The sequence below is a fragment of the Acinonyx jubatus genome, chromosome B4, assembly GCF_027475565.1.
Source record: "Acinonyx jubatus isolate Ajub_Pintada_27869175 chromosome B4, VMU_Ajub_asm_v1.0, whole genome shotgun sequence".
Classification (NCBI taxonomy): domain Eukaryota; kingdom Metazoa; phylum Chordata; class Mammalia; order Carnivora; family Felidae; genus Acinonyx; species Acinonyx jubatus.
Genome location: NC_069387.1, coordinates 21,968,036 through 21,984,820, shown reverse-complemented (window position 1 = coordinate 21,984,820; position 16,785 = coordinate 21,968,036). Strand labels below are relative to the sequence as shown.

General features: G+C 42.1%; 1 protein-coding gene across 2 annotated transcripts in view; it reads right to left on the bottom strand.

The window, feature by feature from the left end:
* KIAA1217 (KIAA1217 ortholog) overlaps positions 1-16,785 on the bottom strand; it is a 747,790-nt gene that overhangs the window by 394,011 nt on the left and 336,994 nt on the right. The gene's annotated exons all lie outside the window — the stretch shown is intronic.

The following is a 16,785-nucleotide window of genomic DNA, read 5'->3' as shown; positions in this document are numbered from 1 at the left end:
AGAGGGAAACAGAGAAGCACCATAACACCATAAATGGAGGGAAAACCTAATGAAGATTGGTTACAAGTCAGGATATGGCATGTGAAACATGCCTAGAACAAGCTGTTGGAACTAAGATCTGGAGCAAAAAGGAAGGATGTTGGGCCCTTTCTCTCTGGTGGCCTGGTGGAAGGTGACAAATGTGTCCCAGTTTGGACTCATCTGCCTCCTTCTCAGTCCCAAGGAATCTGGACAGTTGGCCGTCCAACTTGCCAGTGCCTGTGCAGAAAGCCCGTGGAAGGCGAGATGAAAAGGAAAACCCAAAAGCCATGTTTTCCCAGGGCTTAATACCTTCCAACTCCAGGGAGCTTAGGTAAGAAGCAGAGAGCCACTCGGGTGCTGTTGGGGGCTACCACGGGCCACTGGAGAAAGACAGGGTCTCTGTTCTCTGAGTCAGTGAGCTCGCTGAGAGAGCTTGCACCGTGAGAACAGGAAGGGGATGACCTCAAAACAACCCGTAAACAAGTATGAGATCATCTGTCCTACTGGCCGGTTTTGGCCTGGCCTTTTCACCCCAAAGCCAGCCTGCATTTTTTTTTTTCCAGAATAGCTGACCTGCATGATTTGATTACTGCCTGTTACTTTAAACTCCCTGCTTTAATTTTCCCAAACTCCACAGCCGTCCCAAAATACTGCTCAGGTTTTAAGTTTAATTCCTTCTCCGTAACTGATGAATGGTGACCGGGCTTTCTAGGCCCTGCAAATGTAGCTCTTTTTTGTCAGTAAGTCGGCCCATTGACAAGTATTTCTTATGCTGCTCCCACGTGCCAGGCACTGTGCTGAGTTTGGGCTTGAGGACTAAGTCAGATAGGCAAGGCCTCTGGCCTCATGGAGAGGAATGGAAAACCCCGAAACATACAAACAGGATGCTTTCAGATCACGATTAGCAGCAATAAGCAATAATGTGAGAAGTTGACACATTAGCCAAAGCTGGAAGGGGAGAAGCAGCAAGTTGTGCAATGAGCTCTGAGAGCTGCGAGTTCAAGAACAGAGGTAGGAAGGAACATGGCATGTCTCAAAAAGCAGAAGGGACACTGGTGTGGCAATAGTGGGCCAGTGGGGGAGGGGTCAGAGACAGGAAGAGACCAGATGGTGTGTGGCCTTGTAAGGAACGATGAGGAGGTCTGGATTTTTTCCAAGCACAAGGCAAAACCATGGAAAGGATGTAAGCCCAGGAAGGTCTGTGATCTGACTTATGTTTTCAAAAGGATTTCTCTAACCTTGTTGTTGAAACTGGATTGGAGGGGTAAGAGTGAAAATGAGGACATCAGTGGAGAGATTAAGTGTTGGCTGGGATAAAATGGTGCCATTAGAGTTGAAGGGAAGAGAATGGTTTTGAGATATGTTTTGGAACATAACAACTCTGCTCCCCGCCCCGAAATGATCATCCGAAACCATCTCATTTAGTTGTTTGCATGTTAATTTTTCATTTCCACCCACTTGAAGGAAACTCCAGAGATCTGGGACCTCATCTTCCTTCATCACCACGGCAGCCCCAGCCGCCAGCACACGCGCCACACAGAGAAGGGACGCGTGTCATTCCGCCAGCCGTACGTCAGGTATCGCGGACTACAAGCGAAGACTGAGCAGGGTGGGTCTGGAAACCACAAGGTGACAGGGGAACACAGAGCTCTACAAAGTTACCTTTGCTTCTGCAGCTGGACCGTGTGGGCAGATACAGCAGATGGCTCACTTGGCATCTTTTCTAGCCCCTTCTGAAGTGCTTCCTTCACAGGAGAGCCTGGGCAGCTGAAAAGGACACCTCTCAGTTGCCCTTGCGGCTAGGGTTCTGCCAGTCTCACACACCCTCAAAGACTTGAACTTGGTCCCGTTAAGTGAAGAACAGCGATGGCACAAGACACATCCCTTTTGCAGGTGCAGATTAGCAGGCCAGCAGCACAGCTCTGCAGGCCACAGCTGGGGCCAGCAGCACAGGCTGTGACCAGAGCAGTCACATGGCGCCCCGTGCCTACCAGGGCTCTGTACCGGGCTTACCGCGCGGTTATCACAGTCACTCTTAGTAATTTTGAACAAGGGGCCTGCGTTTTCATTTTGCACTGGGCCACACAAATCACACCGCCAGACCTGCCCACAGTTCTGGGGTCGGCCTCCTCCTTTCCTAGGGGTTGTGCTCCTGGAGCCAGCAGTGGCAACAGCTTCCAGTTCCCTGCATGTCACCGCAGGTGGCATGGTTGCTTCAGGAGTCCATATCTGGGACAGTGGCTCCCTCGTCACCACAGTGAGGGGTTAGTCACTTGCAAGACAGCTCTGCTCACCAGAGTTAGCTCAGAAGCCATTTTAGGAGTCCCAGCCCAGATCCTGATCCTCCAGATTTTAGTGATGTTGTAAGCAAATTCCCTTTCTGTTTGAAATAGAGGGGCAGGCGGTGCCTGGGTGGCTCAGTTGGTTAAGTGTCTGACTCTTGGTTTCGGCTCAAGTCATGATTGCACAGTTCGTGAGTTCGAGCCCCACGTCGGGCTCCATGCTGTGGCGTGGAGCCTGCTTCCGATTCTGTGTCTCCCTCTCTCTCTGCTCCTCCCCCACTCATATTCTCTCTCTCTCTCAAAATCAATCAATCAATCAACAAATAATCTGTAAAATAGAGTGCATGCCTTTATCTTCAATACTACCACACCTAATTAGGGACACTCGTGGAGGAACACACTGCCTTCTTAAAGAGCTTTTCTCCTGTTCTGTTGAGATGGCAGAATTTAGCAGCAATACGGAGATTCTGTGCTCTGGACACGTTCTTAATTAGCACTTGGATGCTCATGTGACAGGAGGGACATGAGCAAGCTGTCTGTCCAGACATATTGGTGACTGCCGGGACAAGTTACCACAAACAGAGTAGCTTAAAACAATAGGAATTTCATGGTTCTGGAGGCTAGAAGTTCCAGATTAACGTGTGGCAGGGTTGGTTTCTTCTGGTGGCCCTGATGGAGAATGTTTTCTCTGCCCCTCTCCTGGCTTCTGTTGGTTGCCAGCTAACCTTGGCTTTTCTTAGCATTCCATACTCCAATCTCTGCCTCCTCAGTGTTCAGGTGGTGTTCTCCACTGTGTGTCTGTTTTCTCCCCTTTTTAAAACTTTTTAATGTTTATGTTTGAGAGAGAGAGAGAAAGAGCAGGGGAGAAGCAGAAAGAGAGGGAGACACAGAATCCAAAGCAGGTTCCAGGCTCTGAGCGGTCAGCCAACGTGGGGCCTGAGCCCATGAACCATGAGATCATGACCTGAGCCAAAGTTGGACGCTTAACTGACTGAGCCACCCAGGTACCCCTATTCTCTTCTTATAAGGACACTGTTCACTGGATCCAGGGCCAATACTCATCCACTGTGACTTCATTTCCACTTAATTACACCTGCAAAGACCCCACTTCCAAACAGGATCACATTCTGAAGTTCTGGGTGGATGTGAATGTTGGGGGAGGGAGAGAACACTGTTGAGCCCACTACACCCTTTAAGCCTATGGAATGAAATAAGGCCATCTGACTGATCCACATAGAAGTCAGACATCCTGTCCTGGCCAACTGAACAAACCAGCTACAGACACGTGAGGTTAGAAGGACTTGGAGGAAACCATGCTGCTGCGGAAGAAAGTGAAAGACATTGCAATTTGTTTCACCTTCAGACTTGTCTTACCATCCACGATACCTCTGTATATGTAGCGACGTCTTGCTTTCTTCCAAAGCACTTGTTGTCAGAAAATCTTAAGGTTACGGAGAAATATCCATTTACCCAAACTAAATCATCAAAAATACCAACCCCGTCATCTGAATTTTTTTTTTCTCTACGAATGCACCCCTCCGATTTTGTCCTGTCTAGGGAAATTGCCATGGTATCATCATTAGCAAAGGACAAGTGTTCGTGCAGAGGAGAAAAAGGTCAGGCAAAGTCATTGAAACTAATGTTGCTTCACTCATGCAAGGTGACAACTTTTTACATTTCACAAATCAAAAAACAATTTGAGCTATTTTAGATACTTTTTTTCTAGTTCAATGGGATCTAATTCCTTTAAGCTGAAGAAGCAAGTATTTCTCCCCAAAAATGAATACCTAAAATGACACTACAAAATATAGCCTAAGGATGGAGATATCTTTTTTTTATGGGCATAGAAAAGAAAATTGCATTACTGAACTAGACAAAAAGCCATTCCATCAGAACTGTTTTATCGTTTTTCACTGTACATATCTTGCCATGAGAGAATTACATTTATCAGGCTGCACTGAAGCTATTTATTCCCTTCTTATTCCATTAATTAAACTATAATACAATCACTTGGGTTACCCATAACCAATCTTGGGAAGATTAATATAGGATGCTATTCTTTTGCTCATATTTGTCTTCTGCATGGTAATGAGATGGCAATAAAGTTTATGTTCCCATAGCGTGTATGAATTGTATTTTGCACCAAATAGCTAACATCAAAAATAACTACTGGTATAAACAAACCACATAACACAATCATTCTTGGCACACATTAATGTGCCACTGAAAATATTAATACAATAGTCCTTGTAACTACAAAAATATCTGAATGTTTAAGCAAGGAGAATGCATAAAGAAAAAAATTACTAAAAATATGTAGGGTCTGAAAAAATAGCGAAATAGCTTTTGGTGGTTAGCTATCAAATTACCTCATCATTAATACGCACTTTGAGGAAACTAAGACTTGCACTGTTCTAATCTGAGTATTTGTCTCCATATAATTTACAATTCAAATTTACAATGCAGAACCATTGCTGGTATATAACAGATACTCAAAACCTATGCCATTTGGCCATTTGGCCACATTCACATTTATTAATAAATTATTTCTCTCACCACTTCTCAACAAAGTTTTATAATCCATTTGCTTTAGGTGGAGAAATTAAGACAAAAAAAATTTTGAGATTTGTTTTTCAGGCCTATAGAAGAATCAGAGCCACAGAAAGACAGAAAAAGACTGGGGGCCTTTGCACAAATATGCCTCAATTTACACCCATGTTTCTTCTCCTTTTGTTTTTCCATTTAACGGGATGACAAATACCCTATTTTTGTATGTTTTTATTGTCTAATCATGACAGTCATTAACAGTGAACACAAACTCCTTTGGAATAATAAATCTTCACGTTTGTAATTCCTGTTTTTGCTTCCTGAGGATACCGAATAAAATCACAGGCTCTCCTACTTAGTCGTTCTCTTCTATGGGTAAAGGAGGGCTCTGAATATCCAGGATGATAGTTCACTTTCCTGCGGTTAATACAAACATACAGCACTCCATCTTCACACGAAGACACAGATCGATTGATTTACCAACACTGACAAAGCGAATTGTGCACCATAATTCTCTTATACAAGCTCCAGTAAGTAAGTCAGTCCCAAAGTCCAGCTCTCATTTAAGTTAGGCCAGAGCCATCCTGCACTTGATGGGCATGTAAAAAATTCTGAATGAAAAGAATCTGAATGAATTAGCAACAATCAAATGGAATTCTTATTTTAATTATCACCAATTCCAAATTGTTCTCACACTGAACTCTCTGTTGCTGTCCTGGGTCACTTTGACAGCTACACAGTTCTTCCATTAGCTTTTTTTTTTTAAAGCTTATTTATTTATTTTGAGAGAGAGAGAGAGAGAGAGAGAGAATCCCAAGCAGGCTCTGCACTGTCAGTGTGGAGCCCGACGCCGGCTTGAACTCATAAACTGTGAGATCATGACCTCAGCTGAAAATCAAGAACCCGCCGCTTAACTAACTAGGCCACCCAGGAGGCGCCCCCTCCCTTTCGCTTTTATATCCACACCTCCCTTCCTGACACCCCCCCTCCTCGCCCCCTGACAAAAATTTTTTTTTCTCTTTATTACTGATTCTTTTTTCTACTTATTCCTGGATCACTTATTCCACTTAGCATCCTTTCTTCAACGTTTAAGCCTTTTTCTCTCCTTTTCGACATTCTTCATTTCCCCCTGACTGTCCATTTGGATTTCTGTTGATTTCAGATTCTGGTTAGTTTCTTCTCACTCCACCTCCAGTGGCTATCTATTCACCATCCCACTGGGTTTCTCCAGCACAGTTCATCCCGAGTATTAGTGATGGTAAGTGGAAGGCATAGAGCCACTGGTCAGTGTAAATACCACTCAGTAATATATCCAGCAACCCTAAGTATCTTTTTTTTTTCCTAAAGACCACAATTCAACTAAAAAGATTAAACTCAACCACCTACATAAAACAAGGTAGTTATCACAATGAAAAAAATTGAAATGGCAACTGGGAAGATAAACAAAAGAGTGAGTAGGTTTCTTTCCACTTGCGACATTAAATAATTTAAAGACTATGCGACCCACAGTAGCATTTTGTTTATTTTGTCATTTCTCGTGATGTTGATCCACCTTTCTGATCATTGAGGTAACAAAGTGAAACTCAAGCTACAGCCAGTTTTGAGAGCACTTTGCTTTCTCTCAAGCCTCCTGCCTCATTCACCATGAGACATGGCTTAGATTTTCATCTACTTTGTAACCTAGGGAACATATTTTGATTGTGGCAAGTCTGAATTGACTTATTAAGTAAAATTCAGTGACATGGCAATAACCGCTTCTTGAAAGTTCAGATATGTTACATCTACTGCATTCTCCTTGTCCATTAATTTTATCATTCCATAAAAAAGCAACTGAGTTAGTAAAACGTGATTTCTGCGCCTCATTTTTCTAAACTTTAGTTAGCTTAAAGGTTACTCTTCTCTTAATATTTGTTCAACTATTTCACAATGGATTCAAGCTACGCTCTCTGGGCAGTAAATTCTAAGACGTACTTGGCAAACATCTTTTAAAACTGAAAGTACTGCAGTTTTTCTTTTCCTTCTAGTTCTTATTTATTATCCAAACACTATGTCTTTTTATTCTTAAGAACCCTTCAGTCATTGGATTCTAGTTAATAACATTACTGTCAGATGTCCTTATCCATTTTTGCCACCAAAATATTTTTGGCTGTGAGGTAATCCTAGTATTTCATTCCCTGACTCAATGAAGTTAGTATTTTTTTAAAACAATTCTCTGGTTACATAGCTGCTCAAACCTAGTAGATAAATTAAAATACCTTGCCTTAGGATGAGAGGTGGTATCTGACACCTGCAGGCTTTCCAGAACCTTCCTGGTTATTTATACCTACAGCGTCTCTCTCTTCTTCCCTCTTCCCTGCCTTGACATGTGAGGTATGCTGGGCACTCTGAACCTGTTCCTAGATACCATCCCCCCCCCCCCCCCGACTTGTCTTTGCTTGGGCAACTCCATTCCACCACCTACTATGTTGTGGAATATGTGATCAAACCATTAATTTTTCACTTATTTTTTCTCTTTTACTGTATAGCTCCACGATCTATAAGGGACTTACAGATTGCTATCCCAGCCAGCACCTGGCCAGTACTGTTCTTCCCCTTGGAAAGATTAAGCAATACTCTTCATCTCTTCATTCCTTGTATCAGTGCAAGGGACTTTGTTTATTTGTTTGGTTAATTAGTTATTAGAGAGGGGGGGCAAGTGGCGGAGAGGAGCAGAGGGAGAGAGAGAGAATCTTAAGCAAGCTCCACACTCAGTGTGGAGCCCCAAGCAGAGCTCAATCCCACAATCTTGGGATCATGACCTGAGTTGAAATCAAGAGTCGGATGCTCAACCAATTGAGGCACCCAGGCACCCCAAGTGCAAGGAACTTTTAAAAGGAAAAGGATTCTGGGATGTTACTAAGGATTGCTGGGAGATTTGATGTGGCAACACATTCATTTCCAAGTTCAAGTACTGATGAGATAGCTAGTGGGGATTTTACAAGAGGGTTTGGTCCTATTCTCTACATCAAGGCAGAAAAATATGTCAGTGAGTCAAAGGAGGTTGGGATGTATTCTGTTGTTTATCTGGAATAGAATACATGATAAAAGAAAGGCAAGACAAGCTGGGATACTCAATGACAACCTATTTCCTCACTTGTCATTAAGCTAAAGGTAACTGAGATTCCTGACCCCCATAACTGGAGCATAAACACACAAGTTTCATGGCATACAAAAGATGTCAGCTCATAGACAATTGAGGGCTTGGATGGGAGAGCCATATAATTAGAGACACAGTCCCCCTGTATCTTCAGAATTTAGTATCTGAGAACAGGCTTTCAGCCGCCAAGTTGGCTCATGGTCCAAAATGGCTGCTATAGCTCCATCCATTAGAACTATATACTAAGCAGGAGGAAGGAGAAAGGGAGGAGGATGTTCTTGGCTCCTCGCCGCCCCCACCCCCACCTTCAAAGACGTTTTCCTGAAGTTCTGTACAATAGACCACATATATCTCATTGGTTAGATGGTAGTTACGTGGCCATAACTAATTATGAGGAAGGCTGGAAAAGGGAATCTTTTCTCCAGATGCCATTATGCCCAGCCAAGAACCAGAGCTCTGTTGCCAAGGAGGCAAAATGCAGTGATAGATTGGTAACTAACTGCCTCTGACACCCTCCTGTCCTGGAAGTGTTTACAAAGAGCATTTCACATAAACTGCCATCATCCGATGAGTGGCGAGGGTGTTGGTAAAACTGTGGCACAAAGCGCCATCCCATCACAATGTTCCCTGTGCCAAGAACTGGTCTCCAATTCCTTAGTGACTCACACTCTTCTTTCAGGCCTCAGCTCCGCACCACTCTCCTGGGAAGGTCTTCTCTGCCTTCCTTCCACACTGCAAAACCCATGTGCCTCTCTTTCCCTGGTGCCCAGCCCAGTGGAGGTTTTCCATTTGCACATGTGCCTCATGGTTTGATGGCCACAGTGGTTTCCATCTCAGGCTGAAAGCCCCACGAAGGCAGGGACTTAGTCTTCTCATTTGTTTATTCACCATCATATCCTAAAAGAGCGCCTGCATCATAGCAGGTATTCAATAAAGACTTGCTGAAGAATTAAATCAGACTCTTCTGCACAGAGGCAATGCAGCCCTCTTGAGGACCTACTCTGCTAAGAGGGAGACAGGCAGAACTGCAGTTTCAGTGGGTCTGGAATAAGAAGAATCTCAGTCCTACATGAGAGCAGACACTACTGATCTCTTGGGCATGAGGAAAGCCTAGAAGCCTGTGTCTGGCCCAGCTCACTGCTCTTAAGGCATCTGTCCTCACCTCTGGGATAAGCTAAAGAAAGGGTTCTTTAAAAAGCCGCCATATTTGGTACATGAATGTCTCTGAGCATAAACCCCCTGCTCTACCTACTCTTCCCTCTCCTGAACCCAGTCCATCTGACGTCTACACTGAGATTTTCTATTTTGGCTGTCTGCCAGTGCTCTCTGGGACTTGATGCTTTCTACTATCCTGGTATTTCCCGAGTCTGTTTTTCTGGGACTTTATCTCAGGTTTCCTCTTGCTACTCATCTTTTTATTGCTTCTATGAGCCCCTAGAATTTCAACCTCGACCCACACTTCATAGATGTATGCTATACTTTATAGATGTAGTTGGCCACGTATATTTGTGTTTACATAACTATACAATAAAATGTGTGTCACCGTCATTCTATGGTGGTGGGAGGTTAGTCATTGTCAATACTTTCCTTGGTGTCTTCATAAAATTTCAAGTAGAAAACTACTCCAAAAATTTGAAATGATAAGAATGTGTCTTAGGGGAGGGGTGCCCAGGTGGCTTAGTTGGTTAACTCTCTGACTTCGGCTCAAGTCATAATCTCACAGTTTCTGAGTTCAAGCCCTGCATCAGGCTCTGTGCTGACAGCTCAGAGCCTAGAGCCTGCTTTGGATTCTGTGTCTCCCCCTATCTCTGCCCCTCCCATGCTCATGCTCTCTCTCTGTCTCTCAATTATAAATCAGTGTTAAAAAAAAGATTAAAAAAAAAGAATTATCTTAGGGGAGCCCCTCTGATTACTCTAGGCAAGATTCTGCAGTGAATAAAGTGAGACACACACCTTTAACAACATGTTACTTTACTGATTTAAAAAATCAAGCTTACCATTTTCTGTCTGACCCCCATACCTGGAGCATAAACACACAAGTTTTATGGCATACAAAAGATGTCAGCTCATAGGCAGTTGAGGGCTTGGATGGGAGAGCCATATAATTAGAGACACAGTCCCCCTGTATCTTTAGAATTTGGTATCTGAGAACAGGCTTTCAGCCGCCAAGTTGGCTCATGGTCCAAAATGGCTGCTAGATAAAATTTTAATAGACTTTATTTTTTATGGCAGTGAGGTTCACAGCAAAATTGAGCAGGTAAAGTACAGAGTTCCCATATACCTCCTGCCTCTATATGCATGACCTCTTCTACCATCAACATTGGCATCAGAGTAGGGTATTTGTTACAACTGGTGAACCTACACTGACACATCATTATCACTCAAAGTCCGTAGTTTACATCAGGGTTTACTCTTGGTGTTGTACATTCTATGGGTTTGGACAGATGTATGATTGGACAGTGGTATACCTACCACTATAGCATCATACAGAACAGTGTCAATGTCCTAATGGCTCTCTGTGCTCTGTCTATTCATCCCTCCCTTCCCCAGCCCCTGGCAGCCACTGAGCTTTTTACTGTCTCCAAAATGTCATATAATTATCATCATATATTTTGTAGCCTTTTATATTGATTTCTTTCGCTTAGTAAAATTTAAGATTCCTCCATGTTGGTTTTTTTTTTCACCACTTGACAGTGCATTTCTTTTTAGTGCTGAATAATATTCCATTGTATGGACATACCACTGTTTATCTGCTTACCTACTACAGGACATCTTGGTTGCTTCCAAGTTTTGGTTATTATGAACCAAGCTGTTATAAACATCTGGTTTTTGTGTGGATAAAACTTTTTAAGTCATTGGAGAAAACATTGAGCAGTACAGCTGTGGGATCTTATGGTAAGAAGATACTTTGTTTTGTAAGGAATTGCCAAACTTTCTTCCAAAGTGGCTGTACATTTTGCATTCCCACCAGCAGTGAACGAGAGTTCCTGTGGTTCTCCACCTTCACCAACATCTGATGGGGTCAGTGTTTTGGATTTTTGTTATTCTAATAAGGGATGTATAAGCATCTCATTGTTTTATTTTGCAATTCTCTAATGACACATGATGTTGAGTATCTTTTCATATACCTATTTACCATTTGTATATCTTCTTTGGTGAGGTGTCTGCTCAGATATTTTGCCCATTTAAAAAATTTTTTTATTTATTAATTTTAAGAAAGAAAGAGAAGGGAAGGGGCAGAGAGGGAGGGAGAGACAGAGAATCCCAAGCAGGCTGCGCATTGTCAGCACAGAGCCTGACACGGGGCTCAAACTCGTGAACATGAGATCATGACCTGAGCCAAAGCCAGGAGTTGGACACCCAATTGAGCCACCCAGGTGCCTCTGTTTTGCCCATTTTTCATCCTGGTTGTTTATTTTATTTAAGAGTTATTGTATTTAAGAGTTCTTTGTATATTTTGGATAACAGTTCTTTATTAGAGGTGTATTTTGCAAATATCTTCTCTTAGTCTGTGGTTTGTCTTTTCATTATCTTGCCACTGTCTTACAGAGAGCTGGAGTTTTTTGATAAAGCCGGCTTTGATAAAGCCCAACTCATCACTTATTTCTTGCATGGATCATGCCTTTGGTGTTGTAGCTAAAAAAATCATTGCCAAACACAAGGTCATCTGGATTTTCTCCTATGTTACCTTCTAAGAAGTTTACAGTTTTTCAGCTTAAATTTAGGTCTATGATCCATTTTGAGGTAATTTTTTGCGAAGGGTGTAAGGTCTGTGTCTAGATTTATTTTTTGCACGCGGATGTCCAGTTGTTCTAACACCATCTGTTTGCTTCATGGTATTGTCTTTGCTCTTTCATCAAAGATCAGTTGTTCTCTATTCTGTTCCAGTGACCTATTTGTTTTTTCTTTTGCCAATACCACACTGTCTTGATTAGTATGGCTTTAGAGTAAGTCATGAAGGCAAGTAGTGTCAGTCCTCCAACTCTGTTCTTCTTCCATATTGCATTGGCTCTTCTGGGTCTTTCGCCTCTCCATATAAGCCTTGGAATCAGTTTATCAATGTCCATAAAATAACCGGGTGAGATTTTGATTTGGATTGCATTGAATCTATAGATCAATTGAGAAGAACTGATATCTTGATGGTATTGAATCTCCCTATCCATATACATGACATATCTCTTAATTTATTTTTTTTGATTTGTTACACTGGAGTTTGTGGTTTTCCTCATACAGACCTTGTATACATTTTGTTAGGTTTATACTTAAGTATTTCATTTTAGAGGGTGTTAATGTAAATGGCATTGTGGGATTTTTTAAATTTTGAATTCCAATCGTTTGTTGCTGGTACATAGAAAAGCCATAGACTTTTATATATTAACCTTGTATTCTGCATTTTTGCTATAATTGCTTATTAGTTCCAGGACTTTGTGTTTTGTTGCTGTTGTTGTTGTCATTAGTCCTTTTGGATTTTCTACATGGATGATCATGTCATCTGCAAACAAAGAGTTTTATTTCTTCCTTTCAATGTGCACACCTTTGAATAATTTTTAAAAATGAAGATGCAACTCATATACCATATGTTGACCCTCTGCAATGGTACAATTCAGTGGTTTTTAGTATGTTCACAAAACGGGCAACCATCGCCACTATCTAATTCCAGACCATTTTCATCACTCAAAAAGAAACCTCATACTCATTATCACCTCTTTCCCCACTCCCTAGATGAACTGCATTTTACAAAAGAATCCAACATCCAAGATAAATAAATTATTGTGACAAAATTTAAAAGTACAAAAGGAAAATAAAAAACAAAATACAATTCAAAACACAACATGACCAATTTCCAAGTGAAAAACCCTAGACTAAACATTATGAAATTGTCATTTTTATAAGCAAAATTGCCTACTGGTGGCAATTTCATATGACTCAGCCTAATATTTGCATCGGTATACTTGAATCACTGAATTGTTTCAGAATACCTTCACGACTACAGTGTTTACCTTAACTTAGTTCCCAAGTATAGCAACAATAATGTGTAAGCAAAACACGGATAAATGAAAGGTGCAAATGTTCTAAAAACCACATTCGAATCTTGGATTTAAGTATCCTTCAGTGCTGACCTATCTCCATGAGAATACACGCTTGGGCAGTTTCCTAAACATGTACAGAAACGGGACCCAAATACAACTAATTTCAGGGGCTCCTGGGTGGTTCAGTCGGTTAAACGTCCGACTCTAGGTTTCTGCTCAGGTTATGATCTCATGGTTTGTGAGTTGGAGCCCCATGCCTGGGCTCCACGTCGACAGCCTGGAGCCTACTGGGTCTTGTCTCTCTCTCTCTCTCTCTCTCTCTCTGTCTCTCTCTCTCTCTCTCTTCTGCCCCTCCCCTGCTCTCTCTCTCTATAAATAAATAATTTTTTAAAAAAATTAAAAAAATTTTTTAACAAAATCTTTGTATAGTATTTAAATTTACCAAAGAAGTTCATGAATAACTTACATACTTTAAAACTCCACTAATCACCATCAGAGAAAAGAAACATGGGACTTGTGGCAGGACTGTGTGCCCACTGTGAGCCCTTGTCTCCTCAGACATCCCATCAGCTGGGTTTCTGCAGCAAAGTATGCTATTAATGTATGGGTACTGTTTTCACCAAGCTGTGACTGTATTTTGACCTTGGCTGTTACTGCGAGTTGTTTGGGCAAATTCCTCTTTTTGTGTGTGTTATTTCTTTTGGGCAAGAGTTAATATGTGGATTTGCTTTTTTTGTTATTGTTTTTGTTTGTTTGAGGAAAAGAAAAACCATAAAAGCTTAAAGAATCCTTGCTAGAGGGCTAAAATGTCAAAAATAAAATGGCCAGGAAGTTCCTGATACTAAAAATTCATGCAGCTCCTTTAGACATGTCCTTTGCATGTGTTTTCTTAGAGCAGCTGATAACAGGGCTACCTAGCTGAAATTTTCTTTCCCTGGCCCATTTCATGAGGAAAATGTCAGAAAAACAGTTTCCAAAAATTGACACTAAAAGGGAGAAAATGGAGCAGCAAAATATCTGGGGTAATCGACATCTAAATAATACAGATTTTCACTTTGCTAGAAATATATTCTTTGTTATAAATCTTAATACACACACGCACACATGCACACACATATATATATTAATTTTTTAAATTTTTATTTATTTAAGTAATCTCTACACCCAATGTGGGGCTTGAATCCATGAACCCTGAGATCAAGAGTCACATGATCTTCCAACTGAGCCAGCCAGGTGCCCCTAAAAATTAGTATATTTAAAAAATAGTTTGAGACGAGAAGAGTTAATGATGTTTCTTCCCTTTCAGGCAACTCTCTAAACTGGGCCAGGACACAAACTAAGTGACAGGCTTGCTAAGAGCAATATTCACTTTATATATTGAGTGCTAGCCTTATGTAAGACACTGAGTGAAAACACATCCTATTTATGGTAAAATTTGAAGATCGGTAGCAGAGCAGAGAAGGAACATATTATAGTTTGACAACACCGAGGTATGTTTATTTTGTTGTTGGTATTTTTTTTTTTTTTGGATAATTTTCAGGCCCAAAGGATGGCATATATTTGGGGGAAGAGAATTCTGTTCATATTATAAATGCACTATGCCCACCTCCCTGGATTAGTGCTAAGAGTTACAGAGAGTTCTGTCTAGCTACCATTAGAACATGGTAATGTTCATGGTAGTATTCTAATGTTTCTCTGCCATCTGCAGAGAAAGTTTTATTCCTAGTCCGTGACATGGATGTGCACCCTGCTGCCCTCAAGTTATTGGCCAAGTAGAGTAACGGCATAGGGCTTGTTACCAACACAACTAACAGCAGCCTCATACCCCTGTGTCTTGGTGGCGTGATGAGAAAACCCTAAAAGGTTTGAAGACCACTGAAATAAGGCACAGAGACCTGGAAGGTTGATTGCTGTTATGAGGAAGGCAAGGAGAGAAGGACAAAGCTATCCCAGTGCTGCCCACCCACGAGAGTGTCAGCAGCAGCAATGTCTTCCTCTTGGTCCCATATTTCAGGCCATTGTTTTCCTCTATGCTTTGAAGTCTAAAACCACTCTATTTTTCTTCCCAGTTTAAGTTAGGCAAAAACAATTCCATCTCCTCCACACTTGGGTGAGATCTTGGCCCCTGAGCGGTACCTGTCTCTAGAACCTCTCCCGCACTCCACCCCCGCCCCCCCAGGGCCCTCTTGGTGTCTCTGTTTCCATAGAATCCCATGGGCCTTATTGATAGCTACTCCCCTGCCCGTGCTCAGCAAAGCAGAGGTCACCAGGTCTGTAAGCCACACACTCACCCGTCACTGCATTATTGTCTGGGGCTAACTGCCCTTCTTTCCGGGTCACCTGTGCCAAACATGGGTGGCAACGGGAGGGAACACAGCAGGAAAAAAGGTGTGATGCCTTTGGAATAAGACAATCTGCAGCTTACAATCCCAGGCAGCTCCCCGATGATGCTGTGGCCATGACCATGTGTGAAATGTGGTCTGGCTTCACACAAGTCTCCCTGAAGAAAAGGAGACGACCTGCAGAGAAAATTATCTGCATAAACAATGATTTCACACCAGCTTTCCTCACAGATGGTCCTGATTTGGAAAAGGTATGCAGACGGTCTTTGAAATATGACTTCTATGTGTTAGGCCACTTGGAATTCTTACTGTGTAAGCCTCACCATCCCCATGACAATTTATTGACCTGACATCATTAGCTTCCTCTGAAACCCAGTTCTCTTTTCTTCATTTATTTTTATTTCACAAATCACCAGACCCTAATTTCAGAATCTACTCTTTCCCTTCTCACTTCCAAATACAAATTAGTCATCAAATCCTATGATTTTTTTTGTCTCTCCCTGTTCCTACTGTCACATTCTAATCCTGACCCTTATTATTCCATGCCTGGCCCATTCCATTATACTCTCCATGGTTTCGGTTTCCCCAACCTACCCTGCACACAACTACCAAATTGGTACCATTCAACACATTTTTCTCCTTGTCTTTGTATGCACTGATGCCTTCTGTGGCTCCCCATTACCTGTCTACAATGTATTGTGCTGTGCATTTAAACTTATTACCTTGGTTTTTATTTCCTTCCAACAGATACTGGCCTTAGCTCTGAGGAGACTTCAGTGAACTAGCCAGGTCCATTTCCTGCTCGCTTTTTAGAGAAGGCTGTTGATACTAAAGAGAAATGCTCAGAAAGAACAACAATGCAGGGGCACCTGGGTAGTTCAGTGGGTTAAGTGTCTGACTCTTGGTTTTGGCTCAGGTCATGATCTCTCTGTTCATAGGATGGAGCCTCAGGTCAGGCTCTGCACTGATAGCACAGAACTTGCTTGGGATTCTCTCTCGTCCTCTCTGCCCTCCCCCCAGTCCTCAAAATAAATAAATAAACTTACCAAAAAAAAAAAAAAAGAAAGAAAGAAAAACTATGAAAACATGCCATGAGAGAAGCAAAGCTAGTCTCTAGGGTCATGGGAGGCTTCCCCAGAAGTGACATTTAAACTGAGGCCTGAAGGGTGAATATGGATTAGTGAGTGAAGGGGACAGCACATGCAAAGGACCTGATGTGGGAAAGAGCCTGATGTATCTGTGGGAAGAAAAAAGGCTCGCGGGGAAGCACAGTGGAGAAGAAAGGGCGAAGGTCACTGTGTGTGGGGGGCGGGGGGGGGGGGGCTGCAAACCAGGCAGAACCTGGTGGGACGTGTTGAGGAACTTAAGCTTCATTTAAAAAAGCATTATAAAACCCCAGGCAGGTTTGAAGCAGAGGAATGCAATTC